This window comes from Erythrolamprus reginae, chromosome 11 (genome assembly GCF_031021105.1).
Source record: "Erythrolamprus reginae isolate rEryReg1 chromosome 11, rEryReg1.hap1, whole genome shotgun sequence".
Lineage (NCBI taxonomy): Eukaryota > Metazoa > Chordata > Lepidosauria > Squamata > Dipsadidae > Erythrolamprus > Erythrolamprus reginae.
The window spans coordinates 11,464,040-11,488,346 of record NC_091960.1 but is presented as its reverse complement, the minus strand read 5'-3'; the positions used below and the strand labels follow the sequence as shown (position 1 = coordinate 11,488,346).

At 42.1% G+C, this 24,307-nt stretch overlaps 1 protein-coding gene across 2 annotated transcripts in view; it reads right to left on the bottom strand.

Annotated features, from left to right (window-relative positions):
* Window positions 1–24,307, bottom strand: part of LOC139173994 (IgGFc-binding protein-like) — an 842,349-nt gene that overhangs the window by 368,587 nt on the left and 449,455 nt on the right. Inside the window, exon 11 of one of the 2 annotated variants that reach the window (XR_011560282.1) lies at window positions 22,696–22,795. The exons of the other annotated variant lie outside the window; for it this stretch is intronic. The gene's annotated coding sequence lies outside the window, so the exon portion shown is untranslated. Of the gene's footprint in view, window positions 1–22,695; window positions 22,796–24,307 lie in introns of those variants that run through there. 2 annotated transcript variants of the gene reach the window in all.

Sequence of the window (24,307 nt, the reverse complement as noted above, 5' to 3'; positions counted from 1 at the left end):
CGGAGAAGGCCAACTCTCTGGGACCTAACCAGTCGCTGGGATTCGTGCGGCAGAAGGCGGTCCCGGAGATATTCTGGTCCGATGCCATGAAGGGCTTTATAGGTTGTAATGCGAGGGCTTAACAGCTCACTTGAATGATGCTGATCGTTCAAGCCACTCCCACCTGGTCACATTTCCAGTAAGCCACTCCTACCCAGTCATATGACCATTAAACCACACCCACAAAATAAGCCACAGCCACAGTGAAGCAGTAAAAATTTTGGCTGCCCATTACTGCCCACACACACAATTCAATGCCTGGGGAGGGTGAAAGCAGTTTCCTCCACCCCCTAGACGCCCTCTGGAGGCCGGAAATGGCCTGTTTCCCAACTTCTGAAGGGCCCAGTAGACTCATGTTTTGCCCAACCCTGGCTCCAAAGGCTTTCCTGGAGCTGGAGAAGGATAAAAATGCCCTCCCCCATCCTCCTGGAGGCTCTCTGGAAGTCCAAAATGCCCTGTCAGCGTCTCTGTGCAAGCCAAAAACCAGCTGGCCGGCACACACATGCACGTTGGGGCTGAACTAGGGCAACGGCTCGTGTGCCAGCAGATATGGCTCCGCGTGCCACCTGTGGCACCTGTGCTATAGGTTCGCCATCACTGGTATAAGGCTTCCTACCTGAGAAGGAGGTTGTAGTAGAAGACTTCCAAGGTTCCTTCCAACTTTGTTATTCTGTTACCCCAGTGTACATAGATTCACCCACCCAATCTCTCTCATAGAAACATAGAAGACTGACGGCAGAAAAAAACCTCATGGTCCATCTAGTCTGCCCTTATACTATTTCCTGTATTTTATCTTACAGTGGATATATGTTTATCCCAGGCATGTTTAAATTCAGTTACTGTGGATTTACCAACCACGTCTGCTGGAAGTTTGTTCCAAGGATCTACTACTCTTTCAGTAAAATAATATTTCCTCACGTTGCTTTTGATCTTTCTCCCAACTAACTTCAGATTGTTTCCCCTTGTTCTTGTGTTCACTTTCCTTTTAAAAACATTTCCTCCTGAACCTTATTTAACCCTTTAACATATTTAAATGTTTCGATCATGTTCCCCCTTTTCCTTCTGTCCTCCAGACTATACAGATTGAGTTCATGAAGTCTTTCCTGATATGTTTTATGCTCAAGACCTTCCACCATTCTTGTAGCCCGTCTTTGGACCCGTTCAATTTCATCAATATCTTTTTCTAGGTGAGATCTCCAGAACTGAACACAGTATTCCAAATGTGGTCTCACCAGCGCTCTATATAAGGGGATCACAATCTCCCTCTTCCTGCTTGTTATACCTCTAGCTATGCAGCCAAGCATCCTACTTGCTTTTCCTACTGCCTGACCACACTGCTCACACACTCTCTGCTCACACACTCTCCACTTGAGATCCTATCTTTTTCTTTCTTCTTTCCCATATGTCAGATTATTTTTTTTTATTATTATTATTATTATTATTATTATTATTATTATTATTATTTAAATTTGTATGCCGCCCCTCTCCGCAGACTCCAGATTTCCACAGAAAATGTGTATTGCTCTTGCTAGACGTGACCATTCACAGTAAACTTTAAAAATGAGAGGGATTAAGGCCTCATTAAAGGATGGACATGGGACCTAATGTTGCATATTGCTTACCGCAACCTTAGAGACTTACTGAAATCACCACCACTACGACAGGCTTGGCTTTTCAGTCTTTAGCTTTATCTCTTACCTTCCTGTTTTCTTCTCATGCAATCTTCATTTTCTCAGATTGCGTAATGCCGCAAATCATATAAAGAGGCTCCGATTCATAACTCATGCTGGTGCTTGCATGCTTGTTCATTTATTAACCGATTCATCATCAAAGCGATGTTAAATCTTTTGCAGCAATGCAACTAAATTGCAGATTATATTGTCCTCATAGTGATAGACTCCATTAGTGTGGTTCCAGGAAAAAAACAAACCAGAGAGTTAGTTTGATCTAGCCGCCATGCTAGAAAACAGGAGGCCATGAGTTTTAGTTCTACTTTAGGCATAAAAACCAGCTGGGTGAGGGTAGGACAAGAAGCAATGGATGGAAACTAAAGAGAAGTAACATAATAATAATAATAATAATAATAATAATAATAATAATAATAATAATAAAAACAGGGTTGGAAAGGATCTTGGAGGTTATCTAGTCCAACCCCCCTGCTTAGGAAGGAAACCCTACACTACTTCAGACAGATGGTTATCCAACATCTTCATAAAACTTCAAGAGTTGGAGGCAAGCTGTTCCACTGATTAATTGTTCTAACTGTCAGGAAATTTCTCTTTAGTTCTAAGTTGCTTCTCTCCTTGTTTAGTTTCCACCCATTGCTTCTTGTTCTACCCTCAGGTGCTTTGGAGAATAGGTTGACTCAGCTATCATGTCTCCCCTGGTTCTTCTCCTCATCAAACTAGCCATGACCAGTTCCTGCAACCATTCTTCATATGTTTTAGCCTCCAGTCCCCTAATCATCTTTGTTGCTCTTCTCTGCACTCTTTCTAGAGTCTCAATATCCTTTTTGCATCGTGGTGACCAAAACTGAATGCAGTATTCCAAGTGTGGCCTTACTAAGGCCTTATAAAGTGGTATTAACACTTCATGTGACCTTGATTCTATCCCTCTAGTTAATGCAGCCTAGAGCTTTTTTGGCAGCTGCTGCATACTGCTAGCTCATACTTAGAACTAAGGAGAAATTTTCTGACAGTTAGAACAATTAATCAGTGGAACAGCTTGCCTCCAGAAGTTGTGAATGCTCCATTGGAAGTTTTTAAGAAGATGTTGGAAAACCATTTGTATGAAGTAGTGTAGAGTTTCCTGCCTAAGGGGCAGCATGTGGGGGAGACATCCACATGCTGCAGGCCTGTTTTGCCCCCCCCCACCCAGTGGAATCTGATGATGAAGGCTCCTCTGACTAAGAAGACATGAGTGACAGGGAGGAGGAGAGTGTGGCAGATAGCTCAGAAGGAGATCAATTATCTAGCTCCTCCTTGGATTCAGAACAAGAGTTAATAATACAGCCACGCATGCGGAGAGCGATGCATAGGCAACAACAACTGAGAGATTATTATCAAAGAAAATGAGGCCACCTGTGGTTGGGTGGGGCTGTGGTAATTAGTGAGGCTGCTATAAATAGCAGCCTGTGGGTTTGGCCATTGTGGAGGATTATCTGATCGTTGTGTTTCGTGACTGCTTTACTGACTTTGACCTTTTGTGTGCTGATTTTTCCCCGCTTTGAAACTAAACCAGAGCAAAGTGTGTTTCACTTCATGAAAGAAGAAGGACTGTGAATTGCCTCACAGCTGCATAAGAACTGATAAGGGACTTGTACAAATTACCAGTTTGTTTGGAGACGAGTGCTCTTTGCTATACCGAAAGAGGGCTTGGTTTAAGTGAATTTTCATTATAAAGAACATTGTTTTGAATTTTCAAACGTGTGTGTGTCTGAAATTTGTACCTGTGAATTTTTGGGAGGAGTCTACCAGAGAGCCCGACAGAACACTGTGTTCAGTTCTGGAGACCTCACCTACAAAAAGATATTGACAAAATTGAACGGGTCCAAAGACAGGCTACAAGAATGGTGGAAGGTCTTAAGCATAAAACGTATCAGGAAAGACTTAATGAACTCAATCTGTATAGTCTGGAGGACAGAAGGAAAAGGGGGGACATGATCGAAACGTTAAAATATATTAAGGGGTTAAATAAGGTCCAGGAGGGAAGTGTTTTTAATAGGAAAGTGAACACAAGAACAAGGGGACACAATCTGAAGTTAGTTGGGGGAAAGATCAAAAGCAACATGAGAAAATATTATTTTACTGAAAGAGTAGTAGATCCTTGGAACAAACTTCCAGCAGACATGGTAGATAAATCCACAGTAACTGAATTTAAACATGCCTGGGATAAACATATATCCATCCTAAGATAAAATACAGAAAATAGTATAAGGGTAGACTAGATGGACCATGAGGTCTTTTTCTGCCGTCAGACTTCTATATTTCTATGTAACACTGTTATTATTATTGCTGTTGTTGTTGTTGTTTTGTTGTTATTATTATTATTATTATTGATTATTGTTATTATTATTATTATTATTATTATTATTATTATTATTATTATTATTATTGATATTGATTATCATTATTGTTGTTATTATTATTGTTGTTATTATTGTTGTTATTATTATTGACTATTATTGATATTATTATTATTATTATTATTATTATTATTATTATTATTATTATTATTATTATTATTATTATTATTATTTAGGTCATGCTGCTCTCTTTTCTATGACATTCAATCTGCTTCTTCAAGGGAGTAATAGATGCATCTACCTAATGGGAGAAGGTTGGATGGAGAAAAGTCCTGATTCTTCTGAGATCATGAAATATTTCCGTGCGGCTTGGGTTTTTATGAGCCACCGACGTCCTGCTTTCATAACAAAAATTGTGTTGTGCTCACGGATTCTCAAGAAAAAAGAACTAACTGCTCTGACCCATTTTATCTAACTCCGTCCAGCCTCCCCTTCTGCTTTCAGTCGGAAAAAAAAATACAGCAAATTTTGAATCAAACGTGATCTTAAAACAGGCTGAATATTAAGTAATGGAATTCGTTTAACTGACTGCTGATTTCAGCAGAAAAATAAAAGGAACATTAGCTATAGAACGTAGCCAACAGACATTTACATCTCTCTCTCTTTTCTCTCTTTCTCTGAACATCTGAACTGGATAACTGCCTTCGTTTATTCTTTTCTCTCCTTGTTTGATGGTGTTGTTGTTACACGAGAGAGGGAGAACGGAAACTTTAGAAGAAGAAGAAAATTGAAAATCAGATGGCTTTTCTGACTCATCTTGTCTCATGTGCCTATCGCAGGCTGAGCATTTTTTGCAAGAAAGGCAGAACCAATGACACTGCGTTTCAAGACGGCGCCGAAAATGTGGCAATATTGTAGCTGCAGGACATGATAAAGTTGTCTATAGCTCTGCTTATGGAACTGTCGATTTAACCATGGCTTACACAATCAAAGCAGTTTTCTGTAGGTGCATAAAAATATTGAGGCCAATATTACAATCACTGGCTTTGGTGCAGCCCCACATAACCAGTGATGGGCTCCTACGGGTACGGTCATGAACGCAGAACCGGTAGACAAATTTTCTTTTTTTTCTTTTTTTCCCTTGTGGGCTCTGGGTATGTTTTTACTATCGCAGTAAATGAGGTTGAATGAGTATAATTTTATAATAGCTGTGTGCATGTTGGCTGCCGATCAGTTTCCGGTCACAATTCAAAGTGTTGGTCATGACCATTAAAGCTCTACATGGCATTGGACCAGAATACATCCGGAACCGCTTTCTACCACACGATAAGGTCCCACAGAGTTGGCCTTCTCCGGGTCCCGTCGACTAAACAATGTCGTTTGGCGGGCCCCAGGGGAAGAGTCTTCTCTGTGGTGGCCCCGGCCCTCTGGAACCAACTCCCCCTGGAGATTAGAACTGCCCCCACCCTCCCTGTCTTTCGCAAACTACTCAAGACTCACTTATGCCGCCAGGCATGGGTGAGTTAAGATATTCCTTCCCACTAGACCATTACAAGTTATGCATGGCATGTTTGTGTGTATGTTTGGTTTTATAATAAGGGTTTTTAGTTGTTTTATTAATTGGATTGTTACATGCTGTTTTTATCATTGTTGTTAGCCGCTCCGAGTCTACGGAGAGGGGTGGCATACAAATCCAATAAATAAATGAATGAATGAATGAATGAATGAATGAATAAATAAATAAATACACATACAGTTTATGTAGTAGATAATGTATATTTTTGTCTTCCTGTGTGTATTATGTATGTACACATATGGCATATATACATAGATTTAAACAGTATATTTTGAATGTCCGGTAATAATAAATCTAGGGAAATTGTATCGCTTTGAGGCGAGGCCAGGCACCCTAACCCGAACCCTTGACATGAGTGATGTCAAGTTGGCCACCTTTAAGCCAGTCACATGACCTTTAAGTCATTCCCCAGTCACATGATTGTCAAGCCACTCCCACTCGGTCATATGGCCGGCAAGCCACACCCCAAAAATAAGCCACTCTCACAGCGTGGCAGTAAAAATTTTTGTAGCCCTTCACTGCACATAACCCCTCAGGATTTTTTATAAGTTAATGTGATTGTCCTCACCAATGTGATTTAGCCCATGCAGCATGGTTTTTTTGATCTGTCCCATTTTCCTCCGAGCTGGGTAATGGCGGAAGAAGAGAAAGATGGCGGCCAGGGGCGCCTCACTGTTTGTCATATGTGTGAAGGATGCAGAGAATAAAAGAAATAGCCACTAGATCGGCATACAAATCTAATTAAATATTATTGTTATTGTTGTTGTTGTTGTTGTTGTTGTTGTTGTTATTATTATTATTATTATTATTATTATTATTATTATTATTATTATGGCACACATATTACAGGTGGCCTGTAGAGGCCTATCTGAGGGCATGCAAAGTGTTGCCATATCTCAGCTCCAGCTTGGATGTGTGCCCTGGCCAGCTGATTTTTGGCCTTCCAGAGGGCAGGGTGGAGGCCATTTTTCTCCTTCCCCAGGCTCCAGAGGCTTTCCTGAAGCCTGGGGAAGGCGAAAAACACCCCGACAGGCCTACCGGAAGTTTCAAGGGGTGACTTGATCGAAGTGTATAAAATCATGCATGGGATAGAAAAGGCGGATAGAGAAAAATTCTTTTCTCTATCACACAATACTAGGACGAGGCGGCCCTCCCTAAAGCTCCTAGGTAAGAAAGCGAGGACAAATAAAGGGAAATATTTGTTCACCCAGAGGGTTGTTGGTTTATGGAATTTACTTCCAGAAGAGGTCGTGACAGTTGGTCTGGATAGCTTCAAGGCAGGATTAGACAGATTCATGGATGCCAAGTGTATAGGTGGTTATTGAAACAGATGTCCATGTGCTGCCTCTATGTTGGTTGAGGCAGGCAGGATTCCCTTGGGTACCATTTGTTGGGGGTCAAGGGAAAGGGAGGGTCTTGCCTTCTCTTTCTGCTCAAGATCCCCATGGACAATTGGTGGGCCTCTATGTGACACAGAATGCTGGACTCGATAGGCTTTGGCCTGATTCAGCATGGCTCTTCTTATGTCCTTATGTTCAACTTCTGGTGGGCTCCTTGGGCTCATTTTTCACTATCCACAGGCTCTAGAGCAGTGTTTCCCAACCTTGGCAACTTGAAGATATCTGGACTTCAACTCCCAGAATTGCCCAGCCAGCATTCAATAAAGCCTGCACACATTTATTTTTTATTTATTCATTTGTCCAATACATAAATAAATACATAGGAAGAAAATAGACATGTGATAATATAAAAGAGGGTGAAAGTGGGCTTAGAGGACGAGGATATATGAAAGGAAGAGAATATATAAGATAGGTGAAAGAAAGGAAAGACAATTGGACAGGGGACGAAAGGCACACCAGTGCACTTATGTACGCCCCTTACTGGCCTCTTAGGAACCTGGAGAGGTCAATCGTGGAGAGTCTAAGGGAGAAATGTTGGGGGCTAGGGGTTGACACAATTGAGTCCGGTAATGAGTTCCAAGCTTCGATAACTCGATTGTTGAAATCATATTTTTTACAGTCAAGTTTGGCGCGGTTCGTATTAAGTTTCAATCTGTTGCGTGCTCTTGTGTCATTGTGGTTGAAGCTGAAGTAGTCATTGACTGGTAAGACATTGCAGCATATGATCTTGTGGGCAATACTCAGATCGTGTTTTAGGCCTCGTAGTTCTAGGCTTTCCAAGCCTAGGATTGTTAGTCTATTTTCGTAGGATATTCTGTTTCGAGTGGAAGAAGGACATGCGCAAAGGGCCTTTTTGCACATATGCATGGGAGAAGGGCATTGCATTATCGGTATGGGCACATGTGCGTGCCCTATTGTCCTGGCACACACCCTGTTGACACCCAAGCAAAAAAAGGTTCGCCCTCACTGCACTAGATGGTCAAAAAGCATTCCTCAAACCTGCCCAAAATTGCAAAAAGAGAGAGAGAGAGAGAATTGCAAGGCCCATAGTAACTGATTTGAAGAGGAAGGAAGGAACCCCCCAAGGGAGAGAGTGGTAGGATGAGGCAAGGTTTGCCCTGAAGAAGAAATTTCTCAGCACCCGGTTCCAGGTGAAACCTTACACAATTGCCCTGCTGTTTCTTCAGTGCAGCCGCCGAACTGATTCAGCTTGTGAAAACCATCAGTCCAGTGGCACATGGAACTCGTGTGCATGTTCAACCGCAGGATGAAACCAGGTTAGACAACTAATGCTAGGGAGCATCTGGAAAGTTTCATCTCAGTCGCTTGGTCTTCTTTTGGAAATGCATTCTACTTTTTGTTGTGGTTAGCTCCTGCCCCAAGCATAGTTCCCTCTAAGCTGAGCAGTGAGCAATCGCTCACTTAAAAATCATCATCAACTCAGAGTTTTCCAAACCTGCCCAGAAGCCGAGAGGGAAAGAGTGAGAGGGAAGGAGAGAGAGAGGAAGAGAGGAAGAGAGAGAAACAGATAGAAAAAAGAGAGGAAGGAAAAGAGAAAGAAAAAGAATGGGAGTAAGGAAGAGAGAAAGAAAATCAAAATCTAGTTTGAAACTAGCTCAACTATTTAAGTGGCATTTTGATATTGATAGAGTTGCCCTATTATGAGCTCACTGTTATAGACACACAGTACAGTATTTTACTTTGAAATTCTGTGAGGCAAAACAGAGTGGGTTTTTTATTTGTTTGTTTGTTTGTTTGTTTATTTGTTTATTTATTTATTATTTATTTATTTATTTATTTATTTATTATTTCTGTGACGCCCAGTCCCGAAGGGACTGCCGCTCAGACACTATACTTTTCCGCCCCCCCCCCAAAAAAAAATTAGAGGGAACACTGGCCCCAAGGACTGTGGATGTGGGGGAGACATCCACATGCTGCAGACCTGTTTTGCCCCTGGTGGAATCTGATGATGAAGGCTCCTCTGACCAAGAAGACATGAGTGACAGGGAGGAGAAGAGTGGGGCAGACAGCTCAGAAGGAGATCAATTATCTAGCTCCTCCTTGGATTCAGAACAAGAGTTAATGATACAGCCATGCATGCGGAGAGCGATGCATAGGCAGCAACAACTGAGAGATTATTATCAAAGAAAATGAGCCCACCTGTGGTTGGGTGGGGCTGTGGTAATTAGTAAGGCTGCTATAAATAGCAGCTTGTGGGTTTGGCCATTGTGGAGGATTATCTGATTGTTGTGTTTCCTGACTGCTTTACTGACTTTGACTTTTTGTGTGCTGAGTTTTCCCCGCTTTGAAACTAAACCAGAGCAAAGTGTGTTTCACTTTGTGAAAGAAGAAGGACTGTGAATTGTCTCACAGCTGCAAGCTAAGTATCACAGAACTGATAAGGGACTTGCACAAATTACCAGTTTGTTTGGAGACGAGTGCTCTTTGCTATCCCAAAAGAGGGCTTGGTTTAAGTGGATTGTCATTATAAAGAACATTGTTTTGAATTTTCAAACGTGTGTGTGTGTCTGAAATTTGTACCTGTGACTTTTTGGGAGGATTCTACCAGAGAGCCCGACAGAACAGTTTTGAAGCAATTTACAACCTGATTCAAACCGTGCAAAGGGTTGCTTAAAAATGGGATCAAAGCATTCATTATTCCATTGTTTAAAATATGCAAAATGTAATAAGCAGCAAAATACATAAAAAAGAAGCCTGTAGAAACAAAAGAAAACAAAATCACAAAGGAATGAGCCCATTGGGAGAAATAAATTTTTAAAAGTCGTCATGCCTTAAAGTTCCAAAGCTGAGAAAATTATTACTCACCCAATTTCAATGCCCTTCTTTATTTGGCACAGGGAAGGCAATAAAGGATGCTGGTTGCACATCAGTTGGGACTTCAGATCGTGCAGAACGCAGCCGCGAGAGCCGTCGTGGGGCTTCCAAGATTTGCCCACGTTTCTTCAACACTCCGTGGGCTGAATTGGCTGCCGATCAGCTTCCGGTCACAATTCAAAGTGTTGGTCATGACCTTTAAAGCCCTACATGGCATGGGACCAGATTACCTCCGGAACCGCCTGCTACCACACGAATCCCAGCGACCGATAAGATACCACAGAGTTGGCCTTCTCCAGGTCCCGTCAACTAAACAATGTCATTTGGCGGGCCTCAGGGGAAGAGCCTTCTCTGTGGCGGCCCCGGCCCTCTGGAATCAACTCTCTCCAGAGATTAGAACTGCCCCCACCCTCCCTGCCTTTCGCAAACTACTCAAGATTCATTTATGCCGCCAGGCATGGGTGAGTTAAGATATTCCTTCCCCCTAGGCCATTACAAGTTATGCATGGTATGTTTGTGTGTATGTCTGGTTTTATTATAAGGGTTTTTAGTTGTTTTATTAATTGGATTGTTACATGTTGTTTTTTAATCATTGTTGTTAGCCGCCCCGAGTCTGCGAAGAGGGGCGGCATACAAATCCAATAAATAATAATAATAATAATAATAATAATAATAATAATAATAATATACAATAATTTCTAAATCAGGGAGCTACTAATGAAAAAGCCAACTTCTGAGTAGGGGCTTTTTCAGAAAGCAACTGGACTTCCTTGCTTATTTTTATTTCTTTGAAAATGTTTTGCTTCTCACCCAAGAAGTTTCTTCCGTTCTATTTGATTAGTGGGGAATCCTTCTTGGCTGAGAAGCGAGTTTTCAAAAGAAAAAAAATCAAGAAAATCAAATTGCCTTTTGGAAAAGCCTATTTGGGACAACCTTGACCTGGAGGACTGAGAATCTCCATAGACATCGATTTACTTCTGAGTAATTACTTGTTGCACAGAGTTTTAGATGCTTGTGCTGAATCTTTACTCCAACTTTACAACACAATAGTTTGGATTTTAAGGAATTTATTTTTAGGCTTGCCCCAGCCTCAAATTTGGACAATTCCACTTTAAATGTGGGAACCATAATAATAGGGGTCTATAGTATTAGGACAATATAATCCGCATAAAGGCTGCTCTTATTTTTGAAATTGGTTTAATGGCAAATGCTGTCTATCTATCTGTCTGTCTGTCTGCCTACCTACCTTTCTACCTACCTACCTACCTACCTACCTACCTACCTACCTACCTACCTACCTATCTATCTATCTATCTATCTATCTATCTATCTATCTATCTATCTATCTAATGTATCTTTTCCTTTATGTACACTGAGAGCATATGCACCAATGACAAATTCCTTGTGTATCCAATCACACTGAGTCAATAAAGAATTCTGTCCCATCCCATCCCATCCCTCCCTCCCTCCCTCCCTCCCTCCATCCATCCATCCATCCATCCATCCATGCATCTATCTATCTGGCCCCAGAGTGAGATAGCAATGGAGATTTTGCAGTATCCTTCCCCTGCCACACCCACCAAGCCATGCCCACCAAACTACAACCACAAAATCGCCAGTAAAAAAAAAGGGCAGGTTAGTTTCTATCCCATCCAGTTCACAATCCAGAGCAACTCTGGATGAATAAAATGGGAACTCATAGGTCTTCCTACCTTGGGCCTCTAAGCATGGGAAATGAGTCAGTATTCCATAAATTTACCAGATGCTCAACAAATAAATAAAAATTCCCAAAATTTAGTCGCCTTGCTGCAAATGATTTACTGTAAATTTGTGGATGAATTTGTTAATACTGAATTAATAAATATGCCCAGATCCCATTTCAAGATTTTTTGCCAGTATAATCAAATAAGGACATTGCAGCTGATCTAAAAGCCTTAAAAATATCTAAAATGTGGATGGCAAAGGGAGCTTTTAGTGTTTCTGCTGTAATGCAGGCCATTCAGAATGTGACGAATTGCATCTGCTATCTGCCTGTCTTTAAGAAAACCTGCTTGGTCAGGATTTATATAATCCTTCATGAAAGAGTTTTGAGCCTTCTTACCAAACAAGCTGTACAAATCTTTAACTGTTGATTAAGCTGGGCGAACGGACAATACGGTTTGACTAGTCCCGAGTTTAAGAAGCAGACTTGATCACAAGGTGAGATCCATGGTTCTTAAACCTTTAAGACAGGGTTTAAAATAACCACTAATTTAGGGAAGTAGTAAATCTCTGGATTTCTTGGTTGCGCAGCCACCTGGCTGGAGGGTTTGTGTCTGTGTGTATGTGATTTATGGCTTTTCAAATTTGAGATAACATCTTACACTCTACCTCATCTTTCACTAAAGGGGAGTTTAATTAATCTGGATGCTGCTGTCTCCGGTAATTTCACCCACCCACTAGGTTCCGGGAGACTGAGTTTGCTCTGGTTTCCCTCCGTTAAATGTTGTCATTCTTGCAAGATCGAGGAAGCATGACTCTTTTTGTTGTGGCCCCCACCTGGGGTGGGTTCCTGCTTACCTCACTGCTGGTTCGCTTACTCCAAGGCCGTGTGGGTGTGCCTTGTGGGTGCGTGCATGAGCCGTGTCAAAAATTCTGGGGGGAAAGAAGCTGAAAACAAGATGGCTGCCGCATGCACAGCGCCAGAAACTTGAATTTTTTTCTTGAATTTTTATTTTCTTCTGAGCATGCGCAGAAGCAGAGTTTCTGCCACTGTGTATCTTGTTTTTTGGCCTTTTTCCCCCCAGAATTTTTGACACTGCTCCTGTTCCTTCCGGTTCAGACCAGTTCACCTGAACCGTTAGTGACCCACTGGTGATGTCACGATGATGTCACCAACCCGGTTTCGTTGGTGCTGCTCCATGAGTGCCGCCATCTTTATAAAATTATTTTTTTTAAAAGAAGAAGATGGCAACACCCACAGACCGGCACCGACCGAACCCGGTTGGTGACATGATTGTGACATTAGCAGTGGGTCGCTACCTGTTCAGGTAAACTGGTCCGAACTGGGAGGAACCCACCCCTGGCCCCCCACCCAATGAAACAGTGTCCCCCCAAAGAAGAAGGATGGCCTTTCCTCTCTAAGGTCCCAGAATGTCCTTAAGAACTAGCTGGGGACCTAGGCCTGCGTCTGAAATGTGTTACAGTGTAAATGTATTTTCGGTGTATAAGAGACACTTTGTTCCTCCCTAAAACTGGCTGATAATTAGGGTGTGTCTTATACTCTGAATGTAGCTTTTCCCCCCCAGCCATAACTAGCTGCTATTGATCTTCCCAGCTCTTATCTTGCAGGCTGTTTCATTGTTTCTCTCTGCAAAGAATGTTTTCCAAGCCCTAAGTCTTTGCAGGTTTTTTTTTTCATTACTCTAACTTGCTCTGAGTAAGTTTCTTTCCAGCCCTAACCAGGTGCTAATGATTGTTCCCAGCTCTTACCGGCTTGCAAGCTCTTTCATTGTTACTCTCTGCCAAGAATGTATTCCAAACTCTGTCTTTGTAAGGGGTTTTTTTTCATTGCTTTACCAGATAGTTCTTTCCAGCCCTAACCGGGTGCTATTATTGTACCCGAGCTCTTTCATTGTTACTCTCTGCGTAGAATGTTTTCCAAGCCCTAAGTCTTTGCAGGGTTTTCCCCCCATTAGTCTAACTTGCTCCAAATGTTTCTTTCTAGCTCTAACCAGGTGCTAATGATGTTCCCAGCTCTTACTAGCTTGCAAGCTCTTTCATTGTTACTCTCTCAGAATTATTTTTTAAGCCCTTAACCAGGGGATAAAATAATGTGCTGAAGCTGACCAGACTAAGGACACTAGCCAGATGAATCCATGGTAAGCAGATACCTGGTAATTTTGGCTGGTGACAACTCTTTTATACTCCAGCCCCATAGTAACTCTACCAATTGGCAAACAACAATGTTCCCGCCAAGATATGTCTCTACCTAGTGACAGGAACACCCATAGAAACATAGAAACATAGAAGTCTGACGGCAGAAAAAGACCTCATGGTCCATCTAGTCTGCCCTTATACTATTTTCTGTATTTTATCTTAGGATGGATATATGTTTATCCCAGGCATGTTTAAATTCAGTTACTGTGGATTTATCTACCACGTCTGCTGGAAGTTTGTTCCAAGGATCTACTACTTTTTCAGTAAAATAATATTTTCTCATGTTGCTTTTGATCTTTCCCCCAACTAACTTCAGATTGTGTCCCCTTGTTCTTGTGTTCACTTTCCTATTAAAAACACTTCCCTCCTGAACCCTATTTAACCCTTTAACATATTTAAATGTTTCGATCATGTCCCCCCTTTTCCTTCTGTCCTCCAGACTATACAGATTGAGTTCATTAAGTCTTTCCTGATACGTTTTATGCTTAAGACCTTCCACCATTCTTGTAGCCCGTCTTTGGACCCGTTCAATTTTGTCAATATCTTTTTGTAGGTGAGGTCTCCAGAACTGAACACAGTATTCCAAATGTGGTCTCACCAGCATTCTATATAGTGGGATCATAATCTCCCTCTTCCTGCTTGTTATACCTCTAGCTATGCAGCCAAGCATCCTACTTGCTTTCCCTACCGCCTGACTGCACTGTTCACCCATTTTGAGACTGTCAGAAATCACTACCCCTAAATCCTTTTCTTTTGAAGTATTTGCCAACACTGAACTGCCAATACAATACTCAGATTGAGGATTCCTTCACCCAATGGCTATTCCTCTACCAGTCACTGGGCAGAGACATAACAGATGGGACTCAGAGAAGGCCAACCCTTTGTGATCTTATTGGTCTCTGGGAGATATATGGCAGGAGACTGTCCCGTAAATATTCGGGCCCTAAGCCACGTAGGGCTTTATAGATAATAAATCACGTTCCATTTCTCTCTCATCTTCCCACAGCTCCCTCCCCCACCCCTCTGCTTGTGGCTTGGGCAGACTGGCATTTACCGAAGCAGAAGTCTGAGCGAAGGATGGCAGCTCTAACCACCCCATTGTCCAGTCATCCAGGCATTCATCAGCAAAGCCTGGCCAAAAGCTGGACACGGCAATGCAAAGAATTGTGAAACCCATGTGCCAATGCATGATCTTAGCCAACTGGTAAATTACAAAACGGTCCAATCTGTACTACAGCCTTGGGCAATCATTAGGTACAACCTCACTTTTTTAAAAAAAAATAGTGGCCTTGCAACATAGCCACACACAGTCCAAACTGGCACAAGTTACTTCCTCACTGCAGAGATGCGTATCTGAAAACGGAGCCCTTGGTGTTCCTTCTCTGTTGCGGAACACAGGTCGGCAAACTTAAGCACAGGTTTTAAATTATGGAAATCACCGTACCATCAATGGAGCAGAGGAGCATATGCCACGTCAGGCTCACTTGCCATTGGCCAATTGGTGGTGCAGCGTGTCATGTGCACACAAAAACACAGGGAGCAGCCATGGAAATTTTGAGCAACTAAAACCCGAGCGTTTTAGGGGCTTCTTAACACCATCCCATTATTGGAGGCTGTAAGAGCCACTTCGAACAGAGTATTTATTAAAGAACTCTTTAAAAAGTAAAAAAAGTAATAGAATCAATTCATAAAGGATCTGGATCAAGGGCAAAAATGTAAAAATGCACACAAAAGAAAAGAAAAATCTTGAAGACAGCTACCAATTTAATTTATACAATGCAGACGCTTTTACGAACATGGGAATAAAAAGCTCAAGACAAAAGAAAATGGATTTTGGGGGGGGTGAAAAAAAAGTAAACACAGAGCCATATATGCAGATAAAGATTCTAATGGCATTAGAACAATTTGGAGTTAAAAACTCTTTTGCTGGTTTTCTATTGCCTTTTATTTTTCATACTCTGAATACTTAAGAAATTAGAAATCATTTATAGTGTTCTGATATTTCATCTTTACAATCTTTACACTTTCTCCACTATAGAGAAGAAAATTACTTATTATAAATTGATATGCGCGTTACAAATTCACTCATTTAAATCGGGGTTTCTCAACCTCTGCAGCTTTAAGACATGTTGACTTCATCACCCAGAATTCCCCCCGCCGGCAACTGGCTGAAGAATTCTGGGAGTTGAAGTCCACGTGCCTGTAAGCTGCTGCGATTGAGAAACCAGGGGCAGATTCCTCTTACCAGCCGACCGCTGAGCTTAGTGAGCATCAAAATGTCCTCTTGCGTGATTTTGCTTCCATGCATGTGCAGAAGCACAATTTTCCTTCTGCGCATGCTCAGAGAACAAAAAAGGCACCAAAAATTAGGGGGCACCATGCATGCACGGACTGGCCAAGACAGCACAGGAGCCATCGTGCACAAATTGCACAATCGGCGGGCCACTATCAGGGTGGCGCAATGGACCACACCAGAAGGAAGCTATCATTGTTCAGAGAAGCCCTGATTTAAATGAATTGCCCATTGAAAACAAACAAGATAAAACAAAAAACAGCAAAAACAGCAAATCAAATGGACAATGCAGACTAAAATGAGCTAATAAACAATAAAATTAACCAAACAAACAGGGGCCTTGGACAATTACGGTATAAGACGCACCGGCATATAGTTCTGGGGGAGGAAAACAGGGAAAAGAATCTGCTTACCAGGTATTCATCTGGCTAGCGTCCTTAGTCTGGTCAGCTTCAGCACATTATTTTATCCCCTGGTTAAGGGCTTAAAAAATAATTCTGAGAGAGTGACAATGAAAGAGCTTGCAAGTGCACGCAACAGATTCAAACTTAATACGAACCGCTCCAAACTTGACTGTAAAAAATATGATTTCAACAATCGAGTTATCGAAACGTGGAACTCATTGCCGGACTCAATTGTGTCAACACCTAACCCCCAACACTTCTCCCTTAGACTCTCCACGATTGACCTCTCCAGGTTCCTAAGAGGCCAGTAAGGGGCCTCCATAAGTGCACCGGTGTGCCTTTCGTCCCCTGTCCAATTGTCTTTCCTTTCTCTCACTTATTTATTTATTTATTATTTATTATTTAGATTTGTATGCCGCCCCTCTCCGCAGACTCGTATCATATATATTTTCTTTCTTTCATATATCCTCTCCTCTAAGTTCACTTTACCCTTATATATATTACTACATGTCTATTTTGCTTCCTATGTATTTGTGTATTGGACAAATGAATAAATAAATAAAATAAATTTTTAAAAAGTGGGTAAGAGCTGGGAACATCATTAGCACTTGGTTAGGGCTGGAAAGATAAGGCATACTGGTGCACATATGCACAAATCGGGAGAGGTCAACAGTGGCTAGTCTAAGGGTAAAGTTTTGGAGTTTAGGTGATGATGCTACAGAGTCAGGTAGTGAGTTTATTTATTTTATTTATTTATTTATTTATCAAACAAGTATAGTATTATAGTACATATTAACATAACATAACATAAGTAGAACGTAGTAATAGAAAGGATAATAAGACAGTAGGACAGGGTCATTAGGCACAAAAGTGCACTTATGCACGCCCCTTACAGACCTCTTAGAAAAGGGGAGAGCTCAATTGTTGATAATGTAAGGTTGAAGATTTTGGGGTTGGGGGAAGCAACAACAGAATCAGGTAATGAGTTCCAGGCAGTGACCACTCTATTGCTGAAATCGTATTTTCTGCAACCTATGATTTCTGCAATCGTAGTTCCATGTCTTATGTCTTCATCGTGAATTTTCATCTTTCCAAAATTGTAATTTTGTTCCTGTTTTGCACTTCATACTTGGAGGAAATTGGAATGAGGACACCCGTCTCTAATTTTCACCACAATGCCAGTCAATGGTTTACTGACCACTGGCACTGCTGGTTTGCTTCCGCTGACTTCCCGCTACATGAAAGTAATACCCACTTCCCCTGCGACCGTTCTCCATGAGAGCTGCATGCCTTGCAGCCTTACTTCTACAACCCTTGTAGCTTGACTCCTTCCTCTCTGTGGCAACTCCTCAAATATTGGAACACTGCTATCAAAACATCTTCGTTGAATGTGACTGGACAATGAGGAGATAACAGAGGGTGGAATGGAGAAGAGGAACTTGACTAGTATTCCTAAATTCTTTGCATGCAAGCCTTTAGATCTGGCTTTGCTATTTTAACCACTTGGCTTATCTATCTATCTATCTATCTATCTATCTATCTATCTATCTATCTATCTATCTATCTATCTATCTATCTATCTATCTACCTACCTACCTACCTACCTACCTACCTACCTACTTACTTACTTACTTACTTATTGTTAGAGTTGAAAGGGACCATGCAGGTCATCAAGTCCAACCCCTCTGCCTGAGCAGGAATCCTAAAGCACCCCAGCCAAATGGCAGTCCAATCTCCTCTTGAAAGTGTCCAGAGTTGGGGAGTTCACAACCTCCGCAGGCAGGTTGTTCCACTGGTTGATCGCTCTGACCGTCAGAAAGTTCTTCCTTACTAGGTTGAATCTCTCCTTGGTCAGCTTCCAGCCATTGTTCCTCGTCGGGCCCTCTGGTGCTCTGGAGAATAGAGTGGCCCCCTCCTCTCTGTGGCAACCCCTCATATACCTATATACAGCTATCATGTCCCCTCTGGTCCTCCTTTTCTCTAGGCCAGTGTTTCCCAACCTTGGCAACTTGAAGATATTTGGACTTCAACTCCCAGAATTCCCCAGCCAGCAAATGGTTGTCAAAGGTGATCACATGACCCTGGGGTGCTGCAACCATCGTAAATTCGACTCAGCGGTCAAGCATCTGAATTTTAATCACATGACCATGGAGATGCTGTAATTTATTTATTTATTATTTATCAATTAGATTTGCATGCTGCTCCTCTCCGTAGACTCGGAGCGACTAACAACAATAAAAAGACAATATGAACAAATCTAATGTAAAAAACCCCAATTTAAGAAACCAATCATACATACAGAAATACCATGCATAAATTTTATAAGCCTAGGGGGAAGGGAATATCTCAGTTCCCCCATACCTGACGACAGAGGTGGGTTTTAAGGAGCTTACGAATGGTTGTAAGGGTGAATAGCAACAGCACATAGACTTATATACAGTACCGCTTTATAGTGCTTTACAGCCAGGGGTGGGCTACTGCCCATACAGTGGGTGGAACACAGTGGGGTAGTGAAAATGGAGCTCCACCCCAGAGCACCCAATTTGCACTGAAAGATATTGAAAGAAAATGCAGGGCGTCCTGCATAAGCCACGCCCACAGTGTGGTAGTAAAAGTTTTGGTAGCCCTTCACTGTTATAGCCCTCTCTAAGCAGTTTACAGAGGCAGCCTGTTGCCCCCAACAATCTGGCTCCTCATTTTACCCACCGCTGGAAGTATGGAAGGCCGTGTCAACCTTGAGCCGCGTGAGATTCGATCTGCCAAATTGCAGGCAGCCAGCAGTCAGCAGAAATAGCCTGCAATCCTGCACTCTAACCATTGCACCGCCACAACTCTGTGGTCATAAATGGTCATAGGTCACTCTTTTTTTGGTGCTGTTGTAACTTTGAAAAGTCACTAAATGAACTGTTGTATACTGAAGACTATCTGTATGTCAACAGAGAATCGGCTAATATTAGCAAGACTCTGGAATGGTCACTTCTGGTTTTTTTTAACACTTGCCATATATGTCCTTTGCATTGTTTTGGGGGTGGTGGTGGTGGTAAAAAGTTGTTCTAATTTTTCCCCACACATAGAAACATAGAAGTATGACGGCAGAAAAAGACCTCTTGGTCCCTCTAGTCTGCCCTTATACTATTTCCTGTGTTTTATCTTACAATGGATATATGTTTATCCCAGGCATGTTTAAATTCAGTTACTGTGGATTTACCAACCACATCTGCTGGAAGTTTGTTCCAAGGATCTACTACTCTTTCAATAAAATAATATTTTCTCACGTTGCTTTTGATCTTTCCCCCAACAAGTTTAACTTCAGATTGTGTCCCCTTGGTTCTTGTGTTCACTTTCCTATTAAAAACACTTCCCCCTTGAACCTTATTTAACCCTTTAACATATTTAAATGTTTCAATCATGTCCCCCTTTTTCCTTCTGTTCTCCAGACAATACAGATTGAGTTCATTAAGTCTTTCCCGATACGTTTTATGCTTAAGACCTTCCACCATTCTTGTAGCCCGTCTTTGGACCTTTTCAATTTTGTCAATATCTTTTTGTAGGTGAGGTCTCCAGAACTGAACACAGTATTCCAAATGTGGTCTCACCAGCGCTCTATACAAATATCAATGCATCAAATGTATTAAAAAATAGTGTCTAGATCCATATGTCTAAACATTTCTATATCCATATTTACACCTTTTTCTTTTTAAGAAATCTTCAGTTTGCATTCAACTCTCATTTCTGTGTGCATGTGATACACAGCACCAGGGGTGGGCTACCAAAACTTCCCTACCGCACTGTGGGCATGGCTTATGAAGGACGCCCTGCATTTTCTTTCAACATCTTTCAGTGCAAATTGGGTGCTGTTGTGGTTAGCTCTGGCCCAGCTCCTGCCCCAAGGAATGTGCAGGTGGATGTGGGGGAGACAGCCACATGCCGCAGGCCTGCTTTGCTCCCGATGGAATCTGACGACGAAGCCTCCTCTGACCAAGGAAGCGTGAGTGACAGGGAAGAGGGGAGTTTGGCAGACAGCCCAGGAGGAGGTCAATCATCTGTATCATCCTTGGATTCTGAACAAGAATTAATGACACATCCACGCATGCGTAGAGTGATGCATAGGAGACAACAACTGAAGGATTATTACAAGAGAAAATGAGGCCACCTGTGGTTGGGTGGGGCTCCAGTAATTAGGACTGCTGCTATAAATAGCAGCATGTGGGTTTGGCTGTTGTGAAAGAGTATCTGATCGCAGTTCTTCAGGAATCGTGTGTTGCTGTTTTCTGGACTTTGTTGATTTTTCACGCCTTTGAAAACAAAGCAGAGCAACATGTGTGTGTGTCTCATTTTGTTGGAAGAAGAAGGGGTGTGAAGTGTGAAGTTAATGACTGCTTAAGGGAAATTGTGCAGACTACTCGGTTGTTTTGGGATGAGTGCTCTTTGCAATACAAAATGAGTGCTTAGTTTATTTTTAATTTTGTGATAAAGAACATTGTTTTGAATTTTCAAATGTGTGTGTGTCTGAAATTTGTACCCTGAATTTTCGGGAGGCTCCTACCAGAGAGCCCAGCAGAACAGGTGCTCTGGGGTGGAGATCCATTTTTGCTACCCCACTGCATTTTCCCGTATCTGGGCAACCCACCCCTGCACAGCACCCTAAACAAGCCAGGCCAACATGCAAGTATCTCATAGTTTATACTTGTCTGGCCAGTGGATGGTTCAACACGTAGGACAACCCAAAATGTTCATTTTGGTATGGCTATCTGTGTGCTGCAGCAGCTTCCATGGAAAGGAACCAGTGGTGAAATCTATTCACCTTCCCTACTGGTTCGGAAGCACATGCTTTTTCATTCTCTGCACATGCGCAGAGGGTTAAGAAAAATGGCGGCATCTGGGTGGGTGGGCGGAGCCTCAGGCTGCTGCCACTACATGTTCTTTGAACCACTAGCGGCTGCCACTACCAGGCTGAACTGTTACAGAGCCCTTCACTCCTCCGCTCGAAACAGAATACCCTACGAGACTAGACTTTCAATCCTGGGCCTAGAAAGTTTAGAACTAAGACGCCTTAAACAAGATCTAAGTATTGCCCACAAGATCATATGCTACAATGTCCTGCCTGTTGGCGACTACTTCAGCTTCAACCACAACAACACAAGAGCACACAACAGATTTAAACTTAATATTAACCGCTCCAAACTTGACTGTAAAAAATATGACTTCAGTAACCGAGTTGTCGAAGCGTGGAACTCATTACTGGACTCCATAGTGTCATCCCCAAACCCCCAACACTTTACCCTTAGATTATCTACGGTTGACCTATCCAGATTCCTAAGAGGTCAGTAAGGGGTGAGTACAAGTGCACTAGAGTGCCTTCCGTCCCCTGTCCTATTGCTCTCCTATATCTCCTATACCTTTCTTCTATTCCTATATCTCTTCTATTCTTTCATTGATATGTTCTATTCCTATATCTTCTTTTCTATTATTTCTTAGATATATTTTACTATGAGTATCTCCTCTATAACCTTCATCATGTATTTTACTATGTGTATATAGATACATACCCACTAAAACCCTCATTGTGTATTGGACAAAGAAAATAAATAAATGAAAGTTTCACTCATGGAAGGATCATAGAACGAATGTCCTCTCTTGTCAACTGCACATCACTTGCAATGAGCCAGCAGGAAATAGCCTGTGGCTTTGCATTTATGTTGAAAAGCAGCTAATTAGAAAGAAGGGAAACACACCGCATAGAACTGCCAGCTCCTGAATGCAAATTGGTGCGTTTTGTAATTAACTCGATGGCCAAGATCATGCAGACGGCAGATGAATTTCATTGCGGCTTACATGCCCTGCCCATTCTTTTTTCTTTTTTTTGTCCCTGCACAGTTGATGAATCTGATCTTTGTAGGAGAGGGGCAAAGTTAAAAGCCAATACGTCTCTTAAGTGATCTTGATTAATAATTTCCCCACTGCTGCAGCGGTCTTGATTGAGCTCAGGAAGGCTCAAAGGGATTTCGAGCTTGTACCCAAACTGAACTGATAAAGGAGAAGGTTTATAACTCTAAGGTTGAAACGAGGGGTCTTTGGTTCATGCTGAGCTTGCTTGTTCTCTTGCAGATGTTTCATGAACCAAACTAGATAACACCATCAGTGCTAGAACAGAGTGTTTTTTTTTAAAAAAGATTAGATCTATCTATCTATCTATCTATCTATCTATCTATCTATCTATCTATCTATCTATCTATCTATCTATCTATCTATCTATCTATCTATCTATCATCTATCTATCTATCTATCATCTATCTATCTATCTATCTATCTATCTATCTATCTATCTATCTATCTATCTATCTATCTATCTATCTATCTATCTATTAGATTTGTATGCCACCCCTCTCCACAGACTCGGGGCGGCTAACAACAGTGAAAAAGACAATATAAACAAATCTAACATTAAAAGTAATTTAAAAAACCCCAATTTAAGAAAAAAAAAACCCCAATGATACATACAGATACACCATACATAAATTTTATAAGCCTAGGGTGAAGGGAATATCTCAATTCCCCCATGCCTGACGACAGAGGTGGGTTTTTAGGAGCTTATGAAAGGCAAGGAGGTGGGGGCAACTCTGATATCTGGGGGGAGTTGGTTCCAGAGGGTCGGGGCCGCCACAGAGAAGGCTCTTCCCCTGGGCTCCGCCAGATTAACAGAGTTGGAGTGGACCTTGTAAGTCATCTAGTCCAACCCGCCATCCCACCCTAGCAGGAGACCCTACACCTGTGATGGCGAAACCTTTTTGGTTCGAGTGCCAAAAGGCGTGTATGTGTGTATCTCTGCTAGCTAGTGATGGGCACACCCAACGGTGTTCGGGTTCGGCAAGTTCGGAGGAACTTTACCCAAAATTTGCCGAACCCGAAACGAACCCAAACTCAAACCCGAAAGGGGAATCCCTCCCACGAAGAGATTCCGGGGGCGGAGCTTTGACGTCACCAGCAGGTTGCTAAGGACGCCAAGGAGATCACTTCCTCGATTCCATGGAATCCAGGAAGTGATCACCTTGGCGTCCTTAGCAACCTGCCGGTGACGTCAAAGCTCCGCCCCCAGAATCTCTTCGTGGGAGGGATTCCCCAGCTCCTTCAAAGGGAGGTCTTCACGTAAAAATAAACATGTTTTGGACATTTTCAAGGGTGTTAATGTCTGAGATGCGATATGGGTTCCAAACAGATGAGCTGTATTCAAGGATGGGTCTGGCAAAAGTTTTGTAAGCTCTGGTAAGTAGTGTGAGATTGCCAGAGCAGAAGCTACGTAGGATTAGGTTTACAGCTCTTGAAGCCTTCTTGGCTATGTTGTTGCAGTGGGCTTTGGCACTTAAATCTTTTGTTATTAGTATACCGAGGTCTTTAACCGAGTGGGGGTTATCTGGGATAATTTGATTATTCAGTTCGTATTTGGAGTTCAGATTCTTCTTCCCAATGTGTAGGACAGAGCATTTGCTAGTTGAGATTTGGAGTTGCCATGTGTTAGACCACTCAGAAACAGAGTTCAGGTCTTTTTGGAGAGTAGTTGTGTTATCGGTGGTGTTGAAGAGTTTTACATCGTCGGCGAAGAGGACACAGTTGTTTGTGATGTAATCGCAAAGGTCATACCCACTTACAAACTCTTTCATTGTTACTCTCTGTGAAGAAGAATTTTCCCAAGCTCTTTCATTGTTACTCTCTATGAAGAATGTTTTCCAAGCCCTAAGTCTTTGCAGGGTTTTTTCCATTGCTCTACTTGCTCCAAATGTTTCTTTCCAGGTGCTAATGATGTTCCCAGATCTTACTGGC